The sequence below is a fragment of the Erpetoichthys calabaricus genome, chromosome 4 (assembly GCF_900747795.2).
Source record: "Erpetoichthys calabaricus chromosome 4, fErpCal1.3, whole genome shotgun sequence".
Taxonomy (NCBI): domain Eukaryota; kingdom Metazoa; phylum Chordata; class Cladistia; order Polypteriformes; family Polypteridae; genus Erpetoichthys; species Erpetoichthys calabaricus.
Window position 1 is genome coordinate 234293485 of NC_041397.2, and position 12859 is coordinate 234306343.

A 12859-nucleotide genomic window follows, 5' to 3' on the forward strand; every position below is an offset into this window, starting at 1 on the left:
GGTAACAAATAGTCCAGCAGGCAATGTGTTAAAGATGTGATGTTTGTCTAATGGTTTGCTACCCCAACAGGACTAAAACTAAGGAAACCAATCAGCCTGATATTACTATAAGAACAAGTGTCATCTTTGGCACTAGGCCACAGCAGCCTGTCACTGAGCATAGGACACAGGCCCATGACAAAGGGACAGTGTGGGGGAACAGGAAGAACTGGCAGGAGATGTCAGTTTTCAATGGAGATGCAACATCACTAACATCTTGGTGTCAATTTTTGGAAAGTCTAATATAAAATCAGGCTTACAATAGGACAGGTGTCATAACAGGTATTTGATCATAACAGATAAGGATCAGAACAACTACAGTATTTATGGAGGAAACATTCACTTTGGCAATTATTACTATCTAGTTTTATTCTTTTTTTAGGCTATTGTATTATAGTTGTTTGCTGTTGTGTATTGTAGCATTTGCTGTTATTGCTGTAAATTTATAAACTGTGCAAATAGTTAAATACTTGTTAGTATATATTTTGTTAGGATTTTTATCTGGATTGGTCATCGTCTCTGTGGATGGGTGTGCAAGCTGGGCTTAAAATAGATAAATCTTAGTTTAAACTATGTAAATCTGGGTCCTTGCTTTTCAGTGACACTACAACACTAGTTGTCAACTAGTTGTGTGGGACCAGACATGATTCTCAAACAATAAAAAACGTCTAGGGATAATCCATTAAAAAGTGTTTTGTGAATAGCGGCAAAATCCTGCTCTGCAAAGTCTATACTCATTGGACCTCTTCCTAAAACACTGCCCCCAATTTCTGCAATTCATACATTTTAAACCACCACCTGAGTTTCAGACCAAAAGATAATGAACAAAAGTCTTGATTCTGAGAGAGGATAAAAAGCTAAAATTACTGTTATCTATTCAGGAGCTCAGTAGCACAAGGTAACTGAAGCTTAATAATTAATCTGCTTGTTGTAAAGAGCAGCTGTGACAGTGGATTTGTTCATTTTGTTTTTTTGAAGTATTGAAATCTGTACCTCTTTGTTATCAGCTCTCTTAATGGCAGTCCTTTTGATGGTGTGGCACAACGTTTACTTCAAATGCTTATTTTGCAGTTCATATTTTTATGAATATAACTGCAAGTTCTTTCACGCTTACACTGACACCTACAATGTCGTCATAACGCTGAACAGCAGACTGCACACACAGATCCTGTGGCAACACATCGTTCACATTTACCACTCAACCACTGACGTTGTCGAATGCCAATGTATAATTTGATGCTGCAAAAAGGTTTTCCCGTTAAATCAGGTTATGCTTATTTTTAAGACAGGCTATATTTATTTTAAAAGTACAATTTGCTCTATTCACACGTGACAGACATTTATGTGTCTAATAGGGTTTTTTAGGGGACTTTTCGACTGTGGATGGGTCATCGTAAACAGAAGCTTGCTCTCTGTATGGTCAGATTAGCGAGAGCACTTCTGATATTTTCAGTTCAAAATCATCACCCCCTGCTTTGAGCGCGTCTTCATGAGGACTTGGATTGGTTTAGAAGCGTGACACCCAGTGTACTGTCTAATTGTTCCCATCCAGTTTTAAGCAAAATTCACTGATGGTTGTCTCTAGATTTTTATATTATATGTCTGGCTTCAGCGAGACTACTATTGCAATTGCAGTGGCCTTGCCTGAAGGTATTGCCTGTTTCCTGTTAAGCCTGGAAGTTACTAACCAAGAAAAACTATGACCCCCAACCTGGCTCTGTCCATCAGTACATTTTCCCTGTAAATTAGCCTATCTGTAATTCAGATAGGAAGGAGCAGACTCACAGCCAAGAAGACTGACAAAACAAAGGATTAAAATTACTGAGAGACAAATATTGTTCTCCAGCCATCTGACCTTATCATCAGACTCTTCTTTACAGACTTAAAAATGATTCTACATGTAAGAAATCTACTTTTCTATTAATTATATATCTATTTATGTATGTATTATTTATAGTTGTATGCTATCTATTCAGTATCATTCTTATATAATGTTTACTTGTTTTCTTTGCTTGTAACTACTTTTTGACATCATGCAAAGCACTTTGACCTACATCCTGTTGATGAAAATGTGCTGTAGAAATAAATATTGTTGTTGTTGACCCTTCTTAATTCCAGACTGCAAATTAAATGGTGCTTTTCTGGAACCCTGAAGCCTCTATCTTGTTGTTTTGGTTATGTGCAGCACTATAGCTGCTGTTACTTTAGGACTTGAACAGTTTTGAACAGTACAGTATACAGTGTTATATATTCCATCATTACGGTATTTTCAGTAATCATTTATAGCCAACTGGCCTGCTCCATGATAAATTGGGGACTATTGGTATAGCATCTTAAATCTAAGTGTAGAGGCACAGCAGGCTTCTTATCTTCAAAGCTTATATAGTATTCACAACAGAGCTCCACAGCATCACAGTAATACTCTGAAATGAGTTTAGGAGCACGCACTGATACAGCACATTGCCGTACCCACCACATGACAAGCCAACTCAGGATCCCAGGTTAGGACCCAAGTTTATTAATACTTTAATTAATTACTTTTCCATTTTGTATTTTGTTAATATCGAATGGTTTAGTTGTACTTATCCAGCCTTCTTCCATTGTGATACAGAGTCATAAACACAGAAAAAACGTGTAAGGCCTCCAAAAGGATAGAAAATCCAGAAAAAGCCAGCTAGGACTTAAACTGCCCAGCCTGGAAGAGGCTCCCACCAATCCAGCTAGTCCTCCCAGGTACTAACTGCTCGCTTCAGCCTATGCAAGCCCAAAATGATTGGCGTGACCATATGAAAATTGCTGTAAAACTACAGTTCCTCTCCAATTTTCGATTCCCCACAGTTCATATTAGGGCAGTCAAAACAGAAAAGACACAAAGGTTACAGGCTTTGAAAGTTCCACCACTTTCAAACAGTTTTCTGTCAGACTGCACAGAACAATGAAAACCGGTACAAGAAAAAGAGATGGATGACTGTGACATCTACAGCATAGCAAATGAATTGTTTTTCATGTAATTTAGACGCCTTTACCATGTAGAAAACTAGTTACATGTTTTTCACTCAAATACATCAAAAAAAAAAAAAAGCCTTCATAAATTGAGTCAGAGAATTAACACACATACAGTATATTCTGTCTGAATATTGTAAGGCTGTTTAATATGAAAGACTTAATACGAAAAAGTCAAGAAAGAGTATTAGATTTGATACCTGTAATGGTTCATGTCATGTTAACTGTAACAAGATAACCAGGTAAAAAAATAGCATATTTTGACACAAAAACCTGTCTATTCTATTTTAAATAAAGGTCACTACCTTCTTTAAACTTATCACGTCTCCTTGTATTTAACGTTTCCCATTAATTTTCTGATAGTGACTAAAATCAAGCAGTTTGACTTTTAATAAAGAGACATTAAATGAGATATCATATTATAAAGCATAATTCTCATAACTTTATGAAAAAAGGTTTTTCAGCAACTTAGCAAATGTATTAAGGGGAATTTTTCAGCTGAACTCATCTCAGCTTATTCACATAATAGTACTTTAATCTACTGGGCTTTAAGGATAACAGGACTAATAAGAAGAGCTTGGTATCAGCGATCAAAGTCTTAATGCTCTTAGCACCTGCAGGTCACCACTGGAGTTTGCCAACAGGCGCTTCTGTCAAAGCTGAGGCTGAGACTTTTGAAAGTTTTCAACAGATACTGCTGGCAGCAAGAAAGAACTAATGCACTGCCCCTCCTTTTATGTTTCAGAAGAAAAAAGATGGAGCATTTCTTTTTAATTAAAACAGCTTGGGAAGGCTAACTCAGTGGAAATGTCTGCTGGCAAAATTTTGTATCAAGTCAAGGTTAATATTTTCTGAAAGTTGTTTTTTTTTTTGTTCTTTTTTCCATATGAATAGTGAATAGGCTGGGATTCTGCAAAACTTTGCCAAATCCCTGTCTTTTTAAGTCTACAATTACAACCTTGGAAGGATTTGACATATCTCTGCATACGAAATGCTATATGGCTGTAAGGGAAGCAGCAATACTGATTTATTTCATTTACTTGTTTTTTATTTGGTGATTATTTTTTCTCCCATCAAATATAGTGAGAAGTCAGGCAAAATGACACCTTTTATTGGCTAGATGTAAACGAAGAAGGGGCCAGAGTTGCCTCAAAAGCTTGCATATTGTAATGTTTTAGTTAGCCAATAAAAGGTGTCATTTTGCTTGACTTCTCACTTCATTCATAATGGCTAACACGGTACAACACCCTAGTACCTCAGATCAAATATCAAATGTTGTCCAAACTTTAAACCATCAAAGGAACAACCTCACAAAAGAAATCTTTTTTTGAGCAGCCTGAAAAGAAGAAATAAAAAGAAACTTGGCCAGTGCTACTTTAGGGATCATGCTTTTCTTTTTCCTTTTGAATCATCTGCCAATCCCAGACCTTAGTGTACTGATCTGTGCCCGTCTGACCAAAACATTGTATAAAAAATTGCAATCTATTCTCACTGCTTTAGGTTGTACTGGATCTGATATTTGCAATCAGCACACATTTAAGTGAGTTTCCAAATAAATGACCACTTATGTAGAGTAGTGCATAGTCATATCCACATAAATCCAAAGTTCAAGACATAAAGAGGTGGAGTGTAGGAGAACATACATGTTGATGTGTAATTCATATTTCTTGTCTTGTCTTCCAAAATATCTGCAACCATCTTTTCTGAAATTTTCAATAGCATTATAATCAGAAAGAAAATATTTAAGTTTTATTTAAGCACTGGCAAATGAAAATTATCTTTCATGTTGTTAAATCATTAATACTTTAGTCAATGTCTAAGGCTTATCATTACCTTTTTTGTTCCTCATAGAGGAATACTATAAAGAATTTTTTAGGATCTCTTATAAAAGACTTTATAGAAGAAACTTAAGGTGAGTGTAGTTCAATATAAAATTTTTTGGACTCACATATTACACACTCAAAATTTACCTCCAGGAAATTTCTCTACATTAAAAAGGAAGAAGACCTACCATGAATCCACTCATTTCCTAAATCCACCAAATCTAATCCAAGCTTAGGATAACAGGCCTTGACACTTATCTGAGCAGCAGGTGTAAGGCAGAAAACACACCTGGATGACATACTTTTCCAAAGTAGACTGAAGCATTTATTAATTTTCTTATAACAAGATGCAACGAGCAATGTTTATCATTTGATGAAGAATAAGCAAACCATGAGCCATTTTCCTGATTTAGTCAGACAAATACTTTTCTGTCATTTTTTTCTAAATGTGGATATGCTTAATTTGACTTCATTTTCCATTCAAAGTTCTTCTCTAACTCAGGGATCCCAAACTCTTGTCCTCAAGGGCTGCAGTGGCTGCAGGTTTTCATTCTAACCCTTTTCTTAATTAATGACCAGTTTTTGTTGCTAATTAACTTCTTTTGAATTAATTTTAAATGACTTGCTCTTGAAGACAGACCTAATAATTGTTTATTTTTCCATAATTAGCAGCCACACAATAATGAGATACAAAATGAACCAAAAGATAACCAACAAACTAAGTAATTAAACAACGGGTTTAATTAACAACAAGACTTGGTGCTTAATTAAGCAACTGGTTGGAGTTTGAGGCCCTGACTTGGGTGCCATTTAAGGAAAGAAATGGAGCAATTCAGAGGAATGATGAAGAAATTCTAGGGAACAAATCTTAAAAACAAGTCAATTAAAATGAATTCAGAAGAAGTTAATTAGTAGCAAAAATGGGTCACTATTTAAGGAAAAGGTTAAAATGAAAACCTACAGCCACTGAGGCCCTACAGAACCAGAGTTGGGCACCTCTGCTGTACAGGATCAGAATTTACTATGTGCATGAAGTTCAACTACACATGAAACTGAAACTCAGATATACTTTGGCTATGGAAGACTGACTGCCTGTGTCACTGGCACTTATGCAAACTTCCTCTAACTTAACACCATGTTCTTTGGTTCATTCCTGTGAATGTCATAAAGGTAAACTGAAGGATTTCTTTGTCACATGGTAAACACACAGAAGATTATTTTCTTTTATCTTGTATGATAGGCTGACATGCCAGTCCCAGACCTTTGTCAGCACAATACAGTTAAGAGGTACCCAGTCACAGCAAACTGTGACCATCATACAATATCTGAAAATAAAAAGGGTGATGGTCTCAGGAATGTTGATTTGCTCAGGTCCGCAAAACATTTGAACAGATCTCTTAGAAAAGTAAAGAAAAAAAATCAACATTTTTGAAGATGTCTGCTTTTGCACAATGAAAGAAGTAACAAGCCATGGAATTAAAGAATGGGTTTAATTAGTGCCTATTTAAGCAACTGGTTGGAGTGAAAATGGTTGGAGTTTGAGGACCTAACTTAGTTGGTCTTCTGTTGGCTCACTCACTTCACATTTCATTTCTGTTTAAGGAAAAAAGGAAGCAATTCAGAGGAATGAAGAAGAAATACTGGGGAACATATCTTAAAAAACAAGTCAATTAAAATTAATTCAAAAGAAGTTAATTATCACCAAAAACAGGTCACTAATTAAGAAAAAAGTTAGAATGAAAACCTGCTGCCACTGTGGCTATCCAGGACTGGAGTGTGAGATCCCTGCTCTAACTGTACTGTCTAAACATATTCAATAACTATATTGTATAAATATATTTGCTTTTTGTACTTTAATTGCACATTTTTCAAAGTGAATGTTTTCATATTCTAAACTCAAGTACAGTGACCTAGAAGGGCAAGCTTAACAAGAGATAACACAGACCCCTCATTGAATAAATAATCTAAAATTTCAATACTAAATTAACACACTTTTAAACAAAGGTAGGTCACACCCAACCCCAAAAAATTCCCCTTTGGGAATAATAACCATTTGTCACCTTATATAACAATAACTGCTATTTCATATTTTTCTTGTAGTTGTTGTTTAGTGCTTGTCAACACTGTTGAAGGCTTTTAACCCACTCTCTCCTTGTAGAATTCAACTCAGTGGCATTTGTTGTTTTCTAAGTAAGGACTTATTATTGTAGATCCTGCCCCAAACTGTCAGTGAGATTTTGATATGGATTTTGATTAGGCCATTCCAAAGCTCTGGACTTCTTTAATTCAACCATTCTGATGTATGTGTTTTGAATCAGTGTGTTGTTGCCAGAACCAGCTGTGCCTTAGCTCATGGATACATGGTATTTCCCTATGAAATATTTTGCCAGTAAGAAGGAAATCAGGGTTCTGGTAATGATAAAATGTCATCCTGGATCTCAAGCTTTGAAGCATCTGCAATTCACTACCACCACCACCACCAGCAGCATGCTTGATCATTAGTATAAGGTCCTTACTGTGGACATAACAAGAATCATGCCACCCAAGTTTTTGACTCACCTTCTCATACAATATTCTTCTATTCTTGAGAAAAATCTAGGTGCATTTTGGCATACTAGCAGCAACACTCCTATTCTTAATAGAGAAATTCCTATACTGCTTTGTATTCTTTTTTGTTTTGGCTAGTGTATTTTTGATGTTGGAGTGAAACACAATGAACTTTGCCAGGGTAAAAGGAGTCTGCTGATTCCTGAAAGTAGTTCTAGGGAACATTATGACGTTATGAAAAATTTCACTCTACACTCTTCAGTAGGATTGCCACCTCCACACATGATTTCACTTCATTTGAGCAAAATGACTCTGAATGTGGTTCAGTTGAGGCCCATAGGATCACAAATAGGTGATTAACTTTAGTATTTTAGAATTTGATTGTGGCAGGACATGCTTCTGCATAAAGACAAATTCCCTCTACTGGTATGGGCCATAGTTAGTCAAATATATATTGGACAGAACTGGCATGAAACAAGTCTGATTGTTATCTGTGGTATTCAAACAGTTGACTCTAGTTTTTTTTCTTTTAATTGAGTTGGGTTACCATTTTTGCATCTGAAGACTACATGTTTGATTAACTGCAATACAAAGAAAGAACCACCAAACTTTGGTGCAATTTTTTCTTCTGTATGCACCCATGTTCCTGGAATACAGTGTTGCAATAATCAGTGCAAAAATGGGGCTGATATGTGGCAGGTTAGCTGTCAGCTTTGTCCTGATCTTTCATGAAAACCTTTTTGTATTTTTGACCAAGTAAAGCATAAGCTGTTCCTTTTTCCACCAACAAATCTTACTGTATTTACCCTGGATTTGCTCAAGTACAATCAATATGTGCAGAGGAATACATTTGCAATGTGACCTCGGAAATTTTATACAGTTTTACAGAGATAAATATGCAGCTAAATCTGTGTCTATAGATAATCTTCTGGAATAAAATATTCTGTATACACATTCAGCACCTAAATAACAGCATTGTGGGGACAAGGCTGGATATATATTATAGGTTTATATGGTTACTGGAAATGCAAATGTCTCCAATCATTACGAAAGACAAGCCTAAAAAAGGCTAGAACAATGAAACAGGCTACATGGACCATACTACCAGATGACAAGAAAATCACAATAAAAATAAAAAAATGAATCAAAGAGAAGGAGTAAAATGTATCACGGCAGAATTCACAAAAGCATTTGGAAAGTGACACCTTTACATGAGTGTTTAGTAAAATAACCATAAAAGTGCCAACAAAGAGTTCACAATTTTAACAGGACTGGCACATAAAAAAGAAAATGTGATAATGAAATACTAATTTTCTTGCAATTGCTCACATACAATGTATTTCTTGTTCATTTTTTTACATTTAACAGCTAATAGACATAGCCAACTAAATTAATGACAGCTTATTTTCCAACTGGTTTTTGGAATCCTGTGTGGACACCAGGGTGCACTCCAGTTTCCTAAACACCCAATACAAGCAGGCACAGACACAAGTTAAAAGCACAAAGAGTCTTTCATTGTGGGAAACTCTTGCACAATATGCGTTTCTTGGTACATAAGCCACAAGTACAATAAAGCACAAGATAGCACACTCTTTGTCTTCTTTATGTCTCGGTTACTGCCTCCTTCACTCCTCCTCATAAGCACTGTCTACTTTCCTCCAAACTCTGGCTCGTCCATCTGAGGCACCCAGGAGTACTTTTGGTCGTTTTCGACCATGTGTGTGAAAATATCCCATGCTGCCCTGTGGGAATCCAAGGCACTGCTTCAACCTGGGGAGCTGCCTTCCAGCGCTCCTGGGGAGATAATGCCCTGTGCGTGCTCTATTTTCCCTGGTCCTTCCATCTCATGGGCCTTACCCGGTCGACCTAATAATTGATTTCAAATGCTGGCAATTTCCAGTTTCTTTATTCAACTGTAACATTTGCATGTGCATTGTATTTAGGAGTCTAAAAGATGTTATATTGAACTATACTCACCTTAAGTTTCTTCTATAAAGTCTTTTATAAGACATCCTAAAAAAATTCTTTATAGTATTCCTCTATGACAGATTACAAAAAAGGTAATGATAAGCCTCAGACATTGACTAAAGTATTAATGATTTAACAACATGAAAGATAATTTTCATCTGCCAGTGCTTAAAAAAAGCTTAAATATTTTCATTCTGATTTTAATGCTATTGAAAATTCAGAAAAGATGGTTGCAATCATGGTTTTATTCATTAAATTACAATTTTAAAATGTCCCAGCTTTGGATTTTCAACATAAAGCATGCTGCCTGCAAGCAGTGGTCGCACAGCTGGGTGCTTGAATCCTGCACAGTCCCGATTCATTTAGTTAGATACATACTCGTGATTTTCAGACTAATTGCCAGGAGACCTTTTCCCCATTCATTTTTACAAATTTCCAACTTCCTCATTTATATTAACATTTCCATGAGTATTATGTCTTAGCCCAAGAGAGTCGATAGCATATCTAATAGATTTGTAGAATTAAATTAACATTTAAAACCTCTTTAAGCAATATCTTTGGACAAGATAAACATTTGTCCAATACATCTGTTTTACATCTTCATTTTTTGTACTTAGCAAATCCTAGACATTTCGTAAGCTTTGTTAATCTGAACAAAAATATACAATTGTGCTATTATATTTTAAAAGAACAGTAGGCACACCAGTTAGTATTGATGCCTCTGTCACTTAAGGGCCCGGTATGTGTGTACTTTTACATCCTTCTCATGTCCACAGATATTACTCCGAGTTCTCAGCTTTTCTTCTACATCCTAAAATTGTGTACTTTAAGTCGACTGATTTCTTGAAAATGGTCTGGTTTTAGTGATAGCGGGTCAGTGTACAATACTGATGAATAAATATGTACATTATATCACCCGGGTGGCACGGTGGCGCAGTGGGTAGCGCTGCTGCCTCGCAGTTGGGAGACCTGGGGACCTGGGTTTGCTTCCCGGGTCCTCCCTGCGTGGAGTTTGCATGTTCTCCCCGTGTCTGCGTGGGTTTCCTCCGGGTGCTCCGGTTTCCTCCCACAGTCCAAAGACATGCAGGTTAGGTGGATTGGCGATTCTAAATTGGCCCTAGTGTGTGCTTGGTGTTTGTGTGTGTTCTGCGGTGGGTTGGCACCCTGCCCGGGATTGGTTCCTACCTTGTGCCCTGTGTTGGCTGGGATTGGCTCCAGCAGACCCCCGTGACCCTGTGTTCGGATTCAGCAGGTTGGAAAATGGATGGATTATATCACCCCAAATTATTCTTGTATGGCATAATTATTTTTCCTTTTGGAGAATGACATTGATATTCATTTATGATTTTAATTAACATAATATGGAGAAGTATAAATTAAAACACTTCACCATGTGTCTAGCCACATATAAAACATTTAGACATAAAAATCACCTTGTGCATACTGTATAATATCTATCTGTCGTGGCCAGCGGCTGGGGGCGGTATCCAGCTGGGACGCATGGAAGGACCGGAAGAGGGATTACGCCTCCTCCGGACCACGAGGGGGCGCCCAGATGCCTGAAAAGCCCTGGACGTCAGCACTTCCGCCACACCTGGAGGTGCTGGCGGAAGAATTACCAGCAGAAGTTCATCGGGAGGCACCTGGAGCACATCCGGGTGAACATCAGCTGGAGTCGGGTGGAAGAGGACAGAGCTCGGAGGAGAGGAGTGGAGGTGGTCAGAAAGACATTGGAGAAAGAGGTCTGGACTGAGGGTGTGTGGTGCAGGGGAACTGGGTTGTGTGCGGGACATTGGACACTGTAAATAGTAATATGTACAATAAACGTGTGTCTGGTTTTGAACCATCGATGTATGCCCATCTGTGTCCAGGCTGCTCTCCACACTATCTATCTATCTAATCACACACATGTGCTTGGCAACAGTTTAAGAGCTTTAAGTGTTTGTAATACTCCACCAAGACATGAGGTGGTGCTATCTAATAATGATCTCTCTTCTCCTCCTGGTTGAGAAAAGAAGACTGCCACCATTCCATCCATGATGTTACTTCCACGGTTTGACCACATGGACCCGCCTCTTTCTCCCAGAATCATAATCAGAAGATCCAAAATGTTGGGAAGTTTGGCTGATTGAATAAGTCAGAACAACTCATTTGTGCTGTTAACATTTTCTTAAATTTTTTCTGATGTTTAAATATATGGGGTTACCTTCAAGATGCCTCCATATATATATATATATATATATATATATATATATATATATATATATAAAAAATATAAAAAAATCTTGGGTTGAGACGTGATCATCTCGGAGAGACACTTTTAAGTCCTGCGAGACTTCTTGCATGTCACACCCTACTTACAAACAATTTCTCGGAGACACTTTAAAGTCCCATGAGACAAGAACAGGAGACAAAAGGACAGCTGCTGTACAGGCTTTTAAATGATCGCCGCACAGCGCAACATGCAGATCACGCAGCTTGATAGCAGCTAGCAGCAAGCCAGCAGCTGATCCATCCTTAGCGTGCATTCAGCCCCCCCCCCATCCCCCTTCACAACATGTGCAGCAGAGACATGAAGTGGCTAGCGTGAAGCGCGCTCCCAGGGGTGGGGGTTGTGATAATGTAAAATTGGCTAACTCATCAACAAAAACACTATTTCCTATTCAATATGTTAGGATGGTAAATCTAAGGCAGTAGCAATACAATAAGAAAGGACAATTTAATTTCATTATTTAATGTAAACCCTATCCCCCACAACAGAAAAACTACATACACCAAATGTCAAAAATATTTTAACTGATTTGATTGAAATTTGGTGACATTACAGAAAAAAGAAAAAGTTGAAGAGTAGAAGAAACGATTAATGGGCCACATGAACAATGGCACTAACCAATAGGGTGGACAGACAACTGAAGAAGTGGTGTCCTAAACAGGAAAAAAGATAAACAGTCATGTCTGGTGTGTACAATCAGGTGTAAAATGGAAAAGTTTAGTGAAGCTTAAGGAAGATGAAAAGCTCAATAGTTAGCAAGTGCGCTATAAAGCTCCAGTGAGGGTGCCAGCCGTTGTCTCTGTGACCGTAGGTGTTGCTTCAATAGAAGTAAAAAGAGAGGGAGAGAGAAGTAGAGGCAAAAGTGGCATCCTTGGGTACAAGATAATCCAGTACTGAGGGCATCAGTTTAAACTAAATGGGACTCCCATGAGCTACTCCATTGTAGTATCTATTCACATCTACAGTATTGTGACTATTAACAGTATTGACTTTGACAGTAACCCCTGACCTCCAAAATCCTTGACATTTACATACACGTCTGCTTTCTTTGAATAGGGATGTCCAACCCCACCAATCCAGCACTCCAATATTCTTTTACATATACATTTGTATCGACATTTTTTTAAATGGCGACCACATAAAGCTGACAAATACATGAAGAGAAATACTTTAGTGAACCATGTAAACAAATGAAAATTATAAATAT

At 37.4% G+C, this 12859-nt stretch overlaps 1 protein-coding gene across 2 annotated transcripts in view; it reads right to left on the reverse strand.

The window, feature by feature from the left end:
• The window catches only part of slc36a4 (solute carrier family 36 member 4), a 548893-nt gene that overhangs the window by 215078 nt on the left and 320956 nt on the right, over positions 1-12859 (reverse strand). The gene's annotated exons all lie outside the window — the stretch shown is intronic.